Raw genomic sequence first — 14,996 nt, forward strand, 5'->3', positions numbered from 1 at the left:
TAGAGGAGAAGGAGTTGTATGCGGAAGGGCTAACATCTGCAAGGTCCAGACGGTCGGCAGCACCAAGGCGGCAGGCATGTGAGGGTGGGGGAGATGATTTTACCAGGGCGCATGGTAGCAGCCAAACTAGTGAGGAGGGTGCAGGAGCCCAGGAAGAAGTGGAGGACGAACTGATGGAAGACTCATCAGATGAGGGAGACCTTGATCACATTTCTGTTGTGCGAGGTTGGGGGGAGAGGACAGAGGAAGGAAGCATGATTGTTACCTCGCCACCAACACAACAGGGACTTGGTGCTCCTGGATGCGCAACACACATGAGTGCCTTCTTGCTGCACTACCTGCAACATGACCATCGAATTGTGAGAATTAGAAATAATCCTGACTACTGGGTTGCCACACTGTTAGATCCCCGGTACAAAAGTAAATTTGCAGAAATTATTCCTGCCATAGAAAGGGATGCACGCATGCAGGAGTATCAGCAGAGACTGTTGCAGAATCTTACATGTGCTTTTCCACAAAATACCAGTGGTGCACGTAGTGAATCTCACAGTTCCAACTTGCCAACCGTGGGACCGTCAAGTGTTCAGCACTCAAACCGTAACAGAACCACAGTATCTGCTGGTAACATCAATTTTGCGGAATCATTTCACCACTTTTTTAGCCCATCCTTTGCAAGGCCACAGGAGACAAGAAGTCTGACACATAGTCAACGCCTAGAGACGATGGTACAGGAGTATCTCCAAGTAAACATTGAAGCCACGACTATGTCACTGGACCCTTGCTCTTTTTGGGCTTCCAATCTGGATAAATGGCCGGAGCTAGCCACTTACGCCTTGGAGATCTTGTCATGCCCCGCAGCCAGCGTTCTGTCTGAACGTGTGTTCAGCGCTGCTGGTGGTGTGCTGACAGATAAGCGCACGCGGCTCTCCACTGATAATGTAGACAGACTCACGTTCATAAAGATGAACAAATCATGGATCCGAAACGACTTTTCTACCCCTGTGTCATCCTGGGGAGAGTAAAAGCTTGATGATTGGTTAAAATCACCCTACCAACCGTTTTAAGCTTTCAAATTACTAATCATGTTTATCTGTATCTTGACTGGAAAATAATTTGGGCTTTGTAGCAGTGTGCAGCACTGATCCTATTAGGCCATCTATACTAAAGCTTCACCAGATTTAAAATTAAAAAAATTTTTTAGCTGTATCTAGCCCGGAAAATAATTTTGGGGCTCCGAGATGCGCAAGGCACATAAGTGCCTTCTTGCTGCACTACCTGCAGCATGACACTCATATTGTCAGAATTCGAAGTAATCATGACTACTGGGTTGCCACACTCTTAGATCCCCCAAACTTTTCGATCAACCTTTTCATTTTAATAAAGACCAAAAAAATGGTCATTTTTGAAATTATAAGCATTAGCAGGTTGTTAGAAACTGAAATCAAACAGTTTTCAACTCAAAACTTTATTCTAGGTGATGTTACATTTTCACATAGGACCCCTTGTTCGAAAGGAGCTTCTGAACTCTCTCGTCCATTGAATTTGTCAGGTTTTGGATGGTTTCTGCTTCAATTGTTTTGCATGAGGACAGAACACCCTCCCAGAGCTGTTGCTTAGATGTGAACTGCCTCCCGCCATCATAGACACTCCTTTTAATGATGCTCCAAAGGTTCTGAATGGGGTAGAGGTCAGGGGAGCATGGGGGTCACACCATAAGTTTGTCCCCTTTTATGCCCATATCAGCCAGAGATGCAGATGTTTTATGTGCAGCATGAGATGGTGCATTATCATGCAGAAAAATGATCTTGCTGTGAAATACACGGTTCTTCTTCTTGAACCATGGCAGGAAGTGCTGTTTGAGAAAATCCACATACATTATGGAGTTCATCTTTAGCACCTTCAGGGATCCTAAAGGGGCCGACAATCTCTCTCCCCATGATTCCAGCCCAAAACATTACTCCACCTCCTCCTTGTTGGCGCTGTAGTCGTGTTTGCGTGGGGTGTCCATCAACCAGCCATCCTCCACTCCATCCATCTGGACCATCGAGCGCTGCACGGCACTCATCCGTGAACTAAACAGTTTTGAAATCAGTCTTCATGTAATGTTTGGTCCACTGGAGCCGTTTCTGCTTGTGTGAAGTGGATAGAGGAGGTCGACAGGATGGCGCATGCACAGCTGCAAACCTCTGAAGGACCCTGCATCTTGTTGTTCGGGGGACGTTGGAGGCACAAGCAGCTTCAAAAACTTGTCTGCTGCTATGACAAGGCTTTTTTGCCGCTGCTCTTTCAACCTGACGTAATTGCCTGTAGGAAAGAGTCCTCAATTTGCCCTTATCAGCACGCACACGTGTGTACTGTGAATCAGCTACATACTTCTTGGTTGCCAGGACACTTCATCCTGATCATCGCACAATGTTGATTGTAGTCATGCCTTGACCTAAACACTCCACAATTTGTTGCTTCTCAGCAGCCGACACATCCTTTTTCTTTCCCATTTTGGCAGAAAATGTAGGCTGCTTAATAATGTGAGAGAGCCTTCTTAAGTAGTCTTGCCTTTCATTGGACACACCTGCCAAACTAATTAGCACAGGTGTCTGCAATTGCTTACAGTGATATAAAGAGCCCTGACACACATCACCATCAATGAGTTTAACTGACAAACAAACAAATTCTTCCCTTATCACTCCTAAACACTTTTTGTATAATAATTTGGAACGCAGTGTACATGTGCTTTTCCACAAAACACCAGTGGTTCACGTAGTGAATCTTACAGTTCTAACTTGCCAACCGTGGTCTGTACGGAGTTGTTCAATAAAGGGCCCAAAATTAAGATAACATAGATGGGAGAGGTCTCTATGAATAGGAATTCCTAAGTATTTGATACCCTGTGAGGGCCAGGCAAAGGGAAAGTTGGACTGGATGGAATCCTATATGGATTTGGGGAGGGAGACATCGAGGGCCTCAGACTTCGCTGCATTGATTTTAAAATTTTACCATGTAACAAAGTGATCTATTTCAGCCATAACAGCATGGATGGATATATGTGATTGAGTGATATATACTAGGACATCATCAGCAAATAGAGAGCACTTGTACTCGGTGCCTCCCACCTCAATCCACCTAATATTGGGGTTATGGCGAATTGATGAGAGCAGGTGCTCCGTCACTAGGATGTATAAGAGAGGGGACAGAGGACATCACTGCCTTGTCCCATTGGTGATTGTGAAAGGTGATGAAAATGTTCTGACGCACCCCCTGGGCCTTGGGACACCCGGAGCCGGACCCTTTTTGGTGGATGCTGGTGGTTGTAGTCTTCGTGGCGGCGACCCAGTTCCGTGGCTCAGGGCGGTCAAACCAGTGTCGGAACTATTTATGTGGTTTTCATGTTTAAATGTCCGACTACGCCACCCGTGGATTGCGGTCAGAGTGAACCGCCGCTACAGGGCAGACCACTGAGGCTGGTGTTGTGGGTGCAGCAGAGCGTAGCATAACTCCCCACGGGAGGAGTATAGCCTCAGGGCAGTGTATGTGGAGGATGGGGGTGATGGTGCAGGGCAGCAGCAGTAACGACACGGAGTCAGTGATGCAGTTCAGGGCCTTTACTCACAGTTCTTATTATCCAGACCACGTCTGCAGGTAACGGCTGCCCACGTCGTACTGTGCTCACCAGGTGAGGGGCTCAGACAACTCCCAGATAACTTTGGAGCACTTCACAGGACCCCCTTTGTGTGTCCTTTGTCTGGCCTTTCTTACCAACACTTCTGTCCGGCTGCCTCGGGCCTCCTCTTGGTAAACTTGGCGCCAGTTTCCCTGACCCTATGTGGTGCCTTCCTAGCGGGTGTAGCGAGGGGCTGCGCCACATAAAATGTCAGAGCCTCCGGTTTCTAGCTGAGGGTCGTTTCCTGCCTCCACTAGTTCGGGGACCGGTCTCCCCCTTTGGCCTGACCCCTCCACGCAGGTGGATTCGGGCGTGCGGTGGCGACTCGCCCGTCCGCACCCCTGGGATCCCTTCATTCCTCGTTCCTGGAGCCTTCTCTGCTCCTCTTCCTTCCTTCTCCCTCTTCCAGGCCTGGGCCTCTGTTACTAGGCCCGCCTCCGGAGCAGAGCTCATGCAGAGCCCCTGCTCCCTGCCACTTCTGCTCAGACTTCTCTGCACTGAACTAAGATGGTGCCCACCTTTTATACTCCCTTCTCAATGCACCCAGGAACTGCTTCCTCCCTGCTCCTGCACTACAGGGTTCCCCTTCCTCAGTGTTCCCTCCCCCCACTCCAGCCAGGGACAGGGACTGTCGTGCCCATCTCAGGGGCATATTGGTCGCCCTGCCCCACGGCAATGTGGTGTAATGCATGCAGGTGTCGGGTCCTGATCCACACTCCATCCTTACCTGAGAGTGAGATATCACACCTCTGGGTGAGGTGCAATACGTCTTTAGCAACCGAGCCCTCAGGGTGCTACAGTTCCATTTATCTTCAGCCTAGGTGACGTATTGCGATACAGGGCCGTGATTTTGGCTATAAAAGGGTCCCCTAGACCCCTACCCCAAGCTTTTTAAGAGAATCATATATGGCGTGCCAGGAGACTCTATGGAATGCTTTCTCAGCATCCAACGAGAGTATCTAATTACAAATTTTTAACTGCATCTAGCCCAGGAAATACTTTGTGCCTAGTAGCAGTGTCTGCTAGTAAGCGGATTATCCCGGCTGTTAAGCAAGCTGCACCACCTGTAGTTTAGACACTTAATTTTTTCAAAGGAAATGCTTCGGGACCATGGGATACTTAGTGAAGAGCATCAGGAGGCACCCCAAGGCATAGGGGCTGGGACTGGCAGTAGGATGCCTTGCGGTGGACAGCCGAGCTCGATCCTTATAAAAGCTTTTGAACTGCAGCAGCTTTAGTGGACGCTACTGGAGCTGGAATTACCGCGGCTGCTGGCATGAGACTTGCCCTCCAATAGATCCTTGTAAATGGATTTAAAGTGTATTCATTCAAATTAGAGAGACAATTTAAATTAAAAAGCTTAGAGCTGCCTCCACCACAGGGGGGCTCGCTCGACCCTCCAGCGGACAGGCACCAGTATTGGGAGAGGGGGGCTGGCCGTCAGGGTTCACCGCGGCTCTGGCACAAACCCGGCGACACGGAGGTGGCACGGGCAGGAGCGGACTGGCCGTGTCGGCTTCTCACTTTTTGGATTTTAGAAGGGCATGACATGCCTATATCTGTGTCTCCCCCTCCTTTTACTCCTCCACCTCTTTTATTTTCGCATGACTATATGTACTTGTCACTTTTCCATGTGTTAGTTATGTCTTCTGAGCAGTTTGTCAGCTTTTGGACACCTTTGAAGGTGTTTTCTATGTGTTTCTATGTGTTTTTGTTTGCCTGCCATTGGTTTTAACGGTGTTCGAAGGTGTTCGACGAACAGTTCGGCGAACACACGGGTGTTCGACGAACCGAACTGAACTCGAACACTACAGGGGTGGCTCAACACTAATGATAATCTGTAAGATATCATAGCTGCAGGGCACTATGGGAAAGTCAGTGCAGCAATGCTAAATGACACTTGCCTACCCTCTAATGCTTCAACAGTGTGGGGAATGGTACAGGGCAATTACAATATTTTTTTCTTTTTGGGAACCGCAAGTTGAATCTCAAAATGTTCGAGTTTATGTGAAAACATTAATTTCAGGTAATTCAACTAAAACTCAATCCTCTTCAAATCGATCTGCTCATCTCTAGTCATCAGTATGTCATCTCCTCTTTGTGGAAGGACTTTGCTTGAATAAGCAAACTTTAGCCACAAATCAGAAGGAAATTCAAACATCTATCTTTGCTTTTTTAATCCCTTATTTTTTTACCCCTCCCCCTCAAAATTACAGGCATGTTAAAATATATATACAGTATATTATAATGGATATGTGTTTTTCAACAGAACAAAAAAACAGATAGAACACATAGTAAAAAACTTAGACTTGTGAATGGGGCTTAAATCCCAGCTTCATTTTTGCAGTTTTATATATACATATACTTCGAATGAACAAGCAACTAAATAACATTGATGTGGCCTTTTTTTGTTACAAATCAACCTTTCCATGCAAGTAATTACAATATTTTTAAAATTTGTCTGATGTTTCAACAGTGTTATGTGACTAGACAGAGTAACCTCTCATTATTTCTAAAATATTTTAAAAAGCTTCATCTATTTGTGCCTCAATTTTATTTGATATGACTTATCCTCTTTACCCTGATCTCTGCCCTGGCAACATATCTAGATCATTAAAAAGCATCATTAAGCTGCCAGTCAGTCTTGAAAATTCCCTGAAGACATAACCACATGCACTTGGGGTGGTTTGTGAATTGTCCACAGTGGTCTTTATCCTGGTGAATTGAAAGACTAATTAGGACTTTATGAAGAATACAATCTAATAATTATTCAGCAAGGGGCTAAAACGATAATAAAGTACATGTACTGAATATCCTAACATCTTTTTTCTGTGTGAACCTTGAATTAAAATCTAAAACAGATTAATTAGTTGACATTTCAATGCCTACTTTAAAAAGGTCATTGTATAAGTGCCACACTTCTTGAGTTTTTTTCCCCTTCCCGCAGAGGTCAAAAATTGTAAATGTACCATGGGGATTTAAATCTGAATTGCAAAACTTCTTACTAAAATTCATATTTTGTGTCCATTTAAATATTTTTTTGTACAGAATTACACCCATAGAGGTGCAACAAGCAATATGGCAATCAGAAGGTGTTCTCTGGTACATGGCACCAAGATGTTAGCAGAAGATTCCTTAAAGGGAACCTGTTAATTGCTTAATTTAGCCCTCACTGAAAGCAACATTTAGTAATAACAAGCATGCTGTCTTGCACAATGTGTGCGTGTGTTTGTGTCTTAGGAGCATGTGCCCACCACTGTGTGGAAACAGCTCTATTTACTAATTATAAGCATGGTCTCCCCATCCTATTTGCTGATAGACTGGGTTCACATGAGCATACATTTGGCTGGGTTCACTTGAGCATACTTCAGAATTCGTATATGAACCGCATTGCCCACCCTGGTGGCTGGACTCCTGTCGCAAATATACAGGCTCAAATATGTCTGTGAGGCTGCAAGTATGGACATGAGACCCACGATCAGTCTATGCAATGCGGTCCATATACGGACTGTGAAATATGCTAAAGTGAACCCAGCAATAGATAGCTTTTTTCCTTTGCACATTAACAAGGAAAATGCTTGCAGTTAATGGCTGTACGGTGGAAGGAGGACAAGCAGATTGTGTACATTATGAATATATTAGACATTCTTTGCATCAAGCTAGCTTCCCATTGCTAGAAATGAGAGTAAATGAGTTTAAACAAATGAACCTCAAAACAGTCCCTTTAACCCCTTAACAACAGCTGATACACATAAAAATGGCAGCCACTAAGGGGCCTTATTCCCTCATCACCGTATTAAAACAGTGATCGATAATAAGAGAATAGCGCCGCCCCAAAGTCAGAAAATCTCCAGGGTTTCAGTTACGTCCCCGATCATATGATCGCTGTTATTCAATTAATAACGGCGATCACATAATAAAAAAGATCCGGTGTAAAATTAATTTCTCTTCCCTCTGACATAATCTAACATGTCAAAGGAGAGAGAAATGGTATTCCCAATGCCCCCACGGTACCTTAGTACCAGAACTGCCATCACTCCTCCTGTTACCAAAGCAAAATCGCTGCTGAATGCGCAGTACGCTGGCCGAGATCTGCCAGCCAGAATTTAAACTGCGCCAGTTGTGTGTTGAAAACATACATCCAGCCTTGGCCGGTAACCAGTAGCATTGCTATATTGCTATTGAAGTGTAACAAGTCCATCTGAGGTGGGCACATTTAACTGCAATAAAAATACTGTAAAGTTTTCTCAATATCAAAAAATTCTACACTATTTAAACCGCGCCAGTTGTGCATTGGAAACATACATCCAGTCTTGGCAGGCAACCAGTAGCATTGCTATATTGCTATTGCAGTGTAACAAGTCCATCTGAGGTGGGCAAATTTTACTGCAATAAAAATACTGCACAGTATGATATTTCTCAGCAGTGAAATATCATACGTACTTTAAAATGGGCAAGACGGGTGGTAAGAGACAGGGAAGTGGACGTGATGCTGACTGTGAGCACAGAAGCTGAGGCCGTTGGCAAGGTGAAACTGTGCCTGCTGTGGGAGCACAACAAACACCCACTTCATTTCAATCAAGCTTCCTTTTGCACTTTTTAGGGGGGCACGGAACACCACTCTTGAAGTCAGACCAGTGTGAAAAGGTTGTTGGTTGGATAGCAGATAATGTTTCTAGTTAGTTTGCCAGCACCACCCTGTCTTCCACATGGTCCAGTCTCAGTAGCCATGAGTTTGAACCACATAATCCTCATACTGATCTTCCTTCCTCCCATCATGCCAAATGCCCTGAGACAAGTGATCCCACACTTGGACATTCTGAAGAGCTGTTTACATTTCCATTTATTGATTCTGGCCTATCACCCTGCCCACTTCAAGCAGGATATGAGGAGATCGCATGTAGCGATGTCCAAATATTTGAGCAGCCACGATCAAAAGAAGGCAATGGTGGGAAGTGCAATTACTGTCGCAAGTGGTGGATGATGATGAGACACAATTGTCAGCAAGTCAGGAGGAGGACCAGCGTGGAGAATTGGAAGACATAGTGGTGGACGATGAAGTCACTGACCCAACCTGTGTAGGTGACATGCAGAGCGAGGACAGCAGTGCAGAGGGGGAGGGATTTGCAACTCCACAACACGCAGGAAGAAGCAGTGGGGTTGCCAGAGACACAAGGCGGGCAACTGTTCCCCAGAACACCAACATGAGGGAAGTTGCCAGTCCAAGGGTTAGGTGTTTCTGAGTCTAGTGCTTTTTTGAAGACTATTCAATTAATTTAAAAAAGGCCATTTAAAACATCTGCCTTGACAGAATCAGCAGGGGCTGCAAAACTACCAGCATGACCACAACCAGCATGCTCAGAAACATGACATCAAACAACCAAACTAGTTGGGCTGAACTCTAGTGTCCAGAAACAGTGTCTGTGGGTGGAAACACTGCCTTTTTCCCTGTTCTACGTGCACGGCAATCTCCTGTCCATGATGCAGGCAAAGATGCCTCCCACCCTGTACCTGTCATTGCACACTTGCAACCACGTTCATGTCCTTGTACCAGCGTAGCGTTCAGTTGTCCCTACCCCAGTCCTTGGAATGCAAATGTAAATATGCAGTCACCCACCCACAGGCCACAATACTAAAAGGCAACAATTCTGGACTGCTTGCTCTGGAGAGGTTGCTGCTTAGGCTTGTGGAAACAGAAGCTTTTCACAACTTCATGGCAGCGGCAGGCTCCCAGTATTTGGTCCCCAGTCCCGCTATTTCTCCCGGTATGCTGTCCTTTGCCTTACACAAGCACATGTCCCATAACATCAGCCGTGCCCTAACCAACGCTGTTACTGGGAAGGTCCACCTAACCACGGACAAGTGGACAAGTTCTTGTGGATGCTACATTTCCCTGACAGTACACTGGGTGAATATTATAGAAGCTGGAACTCAGTCAGACCCTGGAACAGAACACATGCTTCCGATGCTGGGGATTGTGGGCCCTGGTACAATTATGGTTGCCCCCACCTTCTACAGCAGTACCTGCACCTCCTCAAACTTCTCAGCCTCCATCTTCTAATTGTCAACATCTGTCACAAACTGGAAGCACTGCAACACTGCCTCGGCCAAAAGGCAAAAGGCTCTGCTGAAGCTTATCTGTAAGAACCCTCCTGTTAGTTTTTACTATCTTGTGTTTTGCGGTCAAGTGACCATCTGCCTATATATTCCAGCTCCGCCCTTCTGGCTTTGCTGGACTTCAGTGTTGTTTTGACTGTCTCTCTAGCTAGGTGCTTCGGTGCCTATCTCTGTCAGTTCTTGGTCCTCTGGGACCATTAGTACTTTTTGTCAGTTTGTCCTTTTTGCTCTGCAACAACTTCTGTTTAGGAGGTGTCCCATTTTTGTCCCAGTCCTTAGTTCTTTTAGGGACCCCTCCCTTATTCTATAGGTCTCCGTTCAGACTAGCCGAGGACTAAGACGGGTCTGTTTACAAGGAACAGGCAGTCCGCTACATCGTAGGGATTCAGCTTAGCATTACTGTAGGGACAGCTTTCCTTTCTTTCCTTAGTTTTGATGCAGATCATAACAGTAAGTCCAGCCAAGCCAGAAGGGCGGAGCTGGAATATATAGGCAGCTGGTCACGTGACCGCAAAACACAAGATAGCAAAAACTAACAGGAGGGTTCTAACAATACCACTGTTATGATCTGCAACAAAACTAAGGAAAGAAAGGAAATCTGTCCCTACAGTAATACTAAGCTGAATCCCTACGATGTAGCGGGCTGCCTGTTCCTTGTGAACTGACCCGCCTTCGTCCTCGGCTAGTCTGAACGGAGACCTATAGAATAAGGGAGGGGTCCCTAAAAGAACTAAGGACTGGGACAAAAATGGGGCACATCCTAAACAGAAGTTGTTGCAGAGCAAAATGGACAAACTGACAAAATGTACTAACGGTCCCAGAGGACCAAGAACTGACATAGATAGGTACCGAAGCACCTGGCTAGAGAGACAGTCAAAACAACACTGAAGTCCAGCAAAGCCAGAAGGGCGGAGCCGGAATATATAGGCGGCTGGTCACGTGACCGCAAAACACAAGATAGCAAAAACTAACAGGAGGGTTCTAACATTATCTGCTTAAGTGACAAACCACATACTGCCGCAGAATTGTTGAAAGGTCTAACAGACCAGACTTATTTGTGGCTCTCACCCCTGAACCAACAGCCAGGCATGGTCATGTGTTACAATGGCCATAACCTAGTGGCGGCTCTGAAGCTTGGCAACTTCACACATGTGCCATGACTGGCTCATGTGCTCAACTTAGTGGTTCAGCGGTTTCTCAAAACCTGCCGAGATCTACCTGAGCTATTTGTGTAAGTACGCAACATTACATATGTTGGCAAGGCTTTGTGAGCAGCAGAGGGCAGTAATTGAATACCAGCTCCAACATGCCCGTTGGTATTCCAGTCAGCCTCTGCATGGGTCTCTGATATCTATGCCGTTCTCCAAAACTTTGAGAACTCGACCAAGATGGTGACGCCATAATCCCATTCCTCTGTCTACTGAAATGCTCGCTGATCACAATTAAAAAGGAGGCTTAGCAGTTGGAATAAGTTGAGATGGAGCAAGAAACTTTACAGGGTGATGCTACATAGCCCAGCCTCATCTTATCTTCTCAATGTGGATTGGGTGATAGTGAGGAGGAGGAGGAACAGAAGCTTGTTGCCTGCACTCCAGACGGTACTACCCACACCACCTTCATCCTGTCTGTTTAACGCCTGAAGATGAGGAGGAGAGGGAGGATGAGGAGGAGGAAGAGGAGGAGGAGATGGACAGTGTCCTTTTGGTGTGGACAGTCTTGGCTGTTGGCAGTCTGGCACACATGGCTGAGTTTATATTCTGCTGCATTTTCCATAACCCTCGCGTTGTACGCATTTTGGCCAACACTAATTACTGGTTGGTCACTCTTTTCGACCCACACTACAAGGAGAACTTTCCATCTCTCCTTCCCGAGGTCTACGAAAATGTTGCAGTACCAAAAGGCCATAGTTGGAGACTTATTTAAAAAATTCCCATCTGACAACACTGGTGGCAGTGGTCACAGTTCCTTGGACAACCAAGAAGTAGACACAAGGGAGACACACCAGATACAGCAGAGTCAGGGGAACGCTATCAAAGGTCTGATACAGTTTCCTCAGACCCTCCCATCGCCCAGGTCCTGATGCGCAGGGTACTCTGAAAAGGAGGGAAAAGTTTTGGAAGATGCTGAAGGAGTACCTAGCTGACCGTATCAGCATCCTCGGTGAGTCCTCTGTGCCTTACAATTATTTGGCTAGTCATGTAGCATGAACTGTCTCTCTATGCCTTTGAGGTCCTGGCCTGCGTTTTGTCAGAGTGTGTTCTTAGTGCTGCCGGGGATATTATAAATGATAGGCGCAGTCGTCTGTCAACTGAAAATGCTGACAGGCTGACTCTTATCAAAATGAACAAGGGCTGAATTGGCTCAGACTTCTAAACACCACCGGATGACAGCAGCGGAACATAAACTCAAATCCATTTTTTTTCTGGTTTATTCCCATTCACCCTTTCCCACCCAAACATGGGTATACGCTTCAGGATTTTGTCATTTTGTGTCATTTTTTCTCCTCATTATTCTCCTTCTCCTCCTCCACCACTATATCAACAGGGTGATCATGATACTCTCTCTATAATTTTTTTAAGGGTGTATATGATGCCTGCATTAATAATTTTTAGAGGCCTACCTCTAACATTCTTTTATAGATATGTATACCCCCCAGGGGTAAATGTTTTCCAGCCCATGCACTTAGTGCATATGTATGACCAGTCTAGGATACCCTCTCTTTAATAATGGGAAAAAATGTTTTCTGAGGCCCTCCACTCCGTCTCTTCAAAGGAGTATTGGAGTGCCTCCTTCTAATTTTTGGCATCCCTTGCACTAAGTGCATATGCTTTACAAATCTAGGAGACCCACTGCTTGTTAATGTGAAAATAATCTTTTCTGAGGCTCCAACCTTCTAGTTGAGGTAACATTTTTGGAACCAAAAGAGCTGGCGATTTCTATTAGTATATGATCCAGTGTCTTGTTGTGGGCTGTCAGTTGATCGTCACATAGGGAGTTCTCACACTGCAGACAGGATTTCACAGCCAGGACAGGAGACTTCGCACAGTAAGTACAGAAGATCCTGGTCTCCTCCATATCAGGCTGAGTAGATGGGAAACGCTCAACTATATTCCCCAGCAGGGTTGATGAAATGACAATTGAAAAAAACAGAACAAGAGATCCAGCACCATCGGTCCCAAAAAATTATTTGTAGATTAAAAGCAACATTTATTGAAGGATCATTTTAAAATCATTCCGTATTAAAAAGTGCTATGTATCAAGTGTGCACACTGACGCGTTTTGAACACAAGGTTCTTAATCTTAGTATCGCCCTTACTACACTTGATACGTAGCACTTTTTAATACGGAATGATTTTAAAATGATCCTTCAATAAATGTTGTTTTTAGTCTACAAATAATTTTTTGGGATCGATGTTACTGGATCTCTTGTTATGTTTTTTCTACTTGGATTACAGTACTTGTTGCCAAATCGAGTCTACCTGATTCGTGCACCATTGGAAAATCCTACCTACAAAGGACTGGTGAGCTGGATTACAATCTTTTTCTTTTTTCATTGATGAAATAACAGTCCTTGGTGTTGCTATGAATGAAATAATAGTTGCTTGGTGTTATCTGCAATTCGTGTAAGCTGAGCTGTCACTTTTTACAGGCATCTAGTGAGGAATTATTGCCTTATAGTCCTTGCTGCTGCCATGGAAATTTTTTTTATTCTATTCCCTATTAATACTGCTGTTAGCTGCATTTAGTATAGCGACAGGTGCTAGGTATCATCTGCTGGAAATGAGTCTTCATTCTGGTCACATAAATCTCTTCCACTGTCTATAACTTGATTGCTTTTTCTCAAGAAACTGATTGACAAATTCATGTTTTTAATGTGATCTGTCAATACAATTTGCCATAGGCAACAAAAACCTCAGCCTAAAGACCCTAAAATGTAACTTTTATTAAGATAATCTAAAGGAATATAGTTAAAATTTGCAGAGATCAGTATAACACTTGTCTAACCACTATGGATCTATTGATCTCTCATTTCATCTGTAGTCTATATAACTTGTATAACCTAAGATAAGTATGGTGCGGCCACTACCTATACTCCTTGTAATAATTGAGGGCTATATAGTCTCTATCCCCCAATGACGCCAGATCTCTGGTGAAACATGTTGGGGAGGCTTTGTACTAAGTTTTAATAGCACCAGTCAGTATATAACACAATTGACAATTATTACAGGGAGTATAGGTAGTAGCAGCTCCATACTCAAACTGTAGTATCAGTGTAGTGTGTATGTGTACTGAATTTGAAAATCTGTGGCAAAAGAGACCTGCACAGTAATTTCAATTTATCATAATAATTTAACTTTTTCACCCGAAGCCTCTTTTCACCTTCCAGACTATGCCAAATTTTACAATTCTAATCCGTGTCACTTTATGCTGTAATAACTCTGGAATGCTTCAATATATCCTAGTGATTCTTAGCCTGTTTCTTCGTGACACTTTGTACTTTATGATAGTCGTAAATTTAGGTTAATATGCTTTGCGTTTATTTGTAAAAAATAGTTAATTAGTAACATTTTCCACATGTCTACTTTACATCAGCATCAGTTTTCAAACTTCATTTATAACCTTGAGGTGATTCACAGTATTGTATAACATTGGGCAGAGTAAATGGAAAATATTTTTTTTTCCACTAAAATGTTGCTTTATCCCTTTACAAAAGGGATAATATCAGAATATAAAGGGTACAATTTGTTGTGTAATTTTTCCAGAGTGCGCCAATACCCCATATGCGGTCAAAAACTACTTTTAAGGGACAGTGCAAAGCCCAGAAGGGAAGAAGCGCCATATTGGATCCAGTTCAGATTTTTCTTGAATAGTTTGTGGGTGCCTTGTCACATTGGCACACCCTGAGGTGTCAGAAAAACAGAACCCACTTTATGTCACCCCATTTTAGAATCTACACCCCCTAGGGAATTCATCTAGGGATGCAGTAAGCAAGTTGACACCACATGTGCGTAACAGAACCCCCCCCCCCATTGGGCAGTGAAAACAGAATAATTACATTTTTACCACTAAAATGTTGTTTTAGCCCCAAATTTTTAATTTTTATAAGGGCTAATAGAAAAAAATATGGACCTCAGAGTTTGCTGTGAAATTTCTCCTGAGTGCACCAATACTGTACATGTAATCAGGAAATACTTTTCAGGCACTGGAAAGCTCAGAAGGG

Source organism: Phyllobates terribilis, unplaced genomic scaffold (assembly GCF_046119375.1).
Source record: "Phyllobates terribilis strain yellow unplaced genomic scaffold, ASM4611937v1 Scaffold_8__6_contigs__length_399053987, whole genome shotgun sequence".
Classification (NCBI taxonomy): Eukaryota; Metazoa; Chordata; class Amphibia; order Anura; family Dendrobatidae; genus Phyllobates; species Phyllobates terribilis.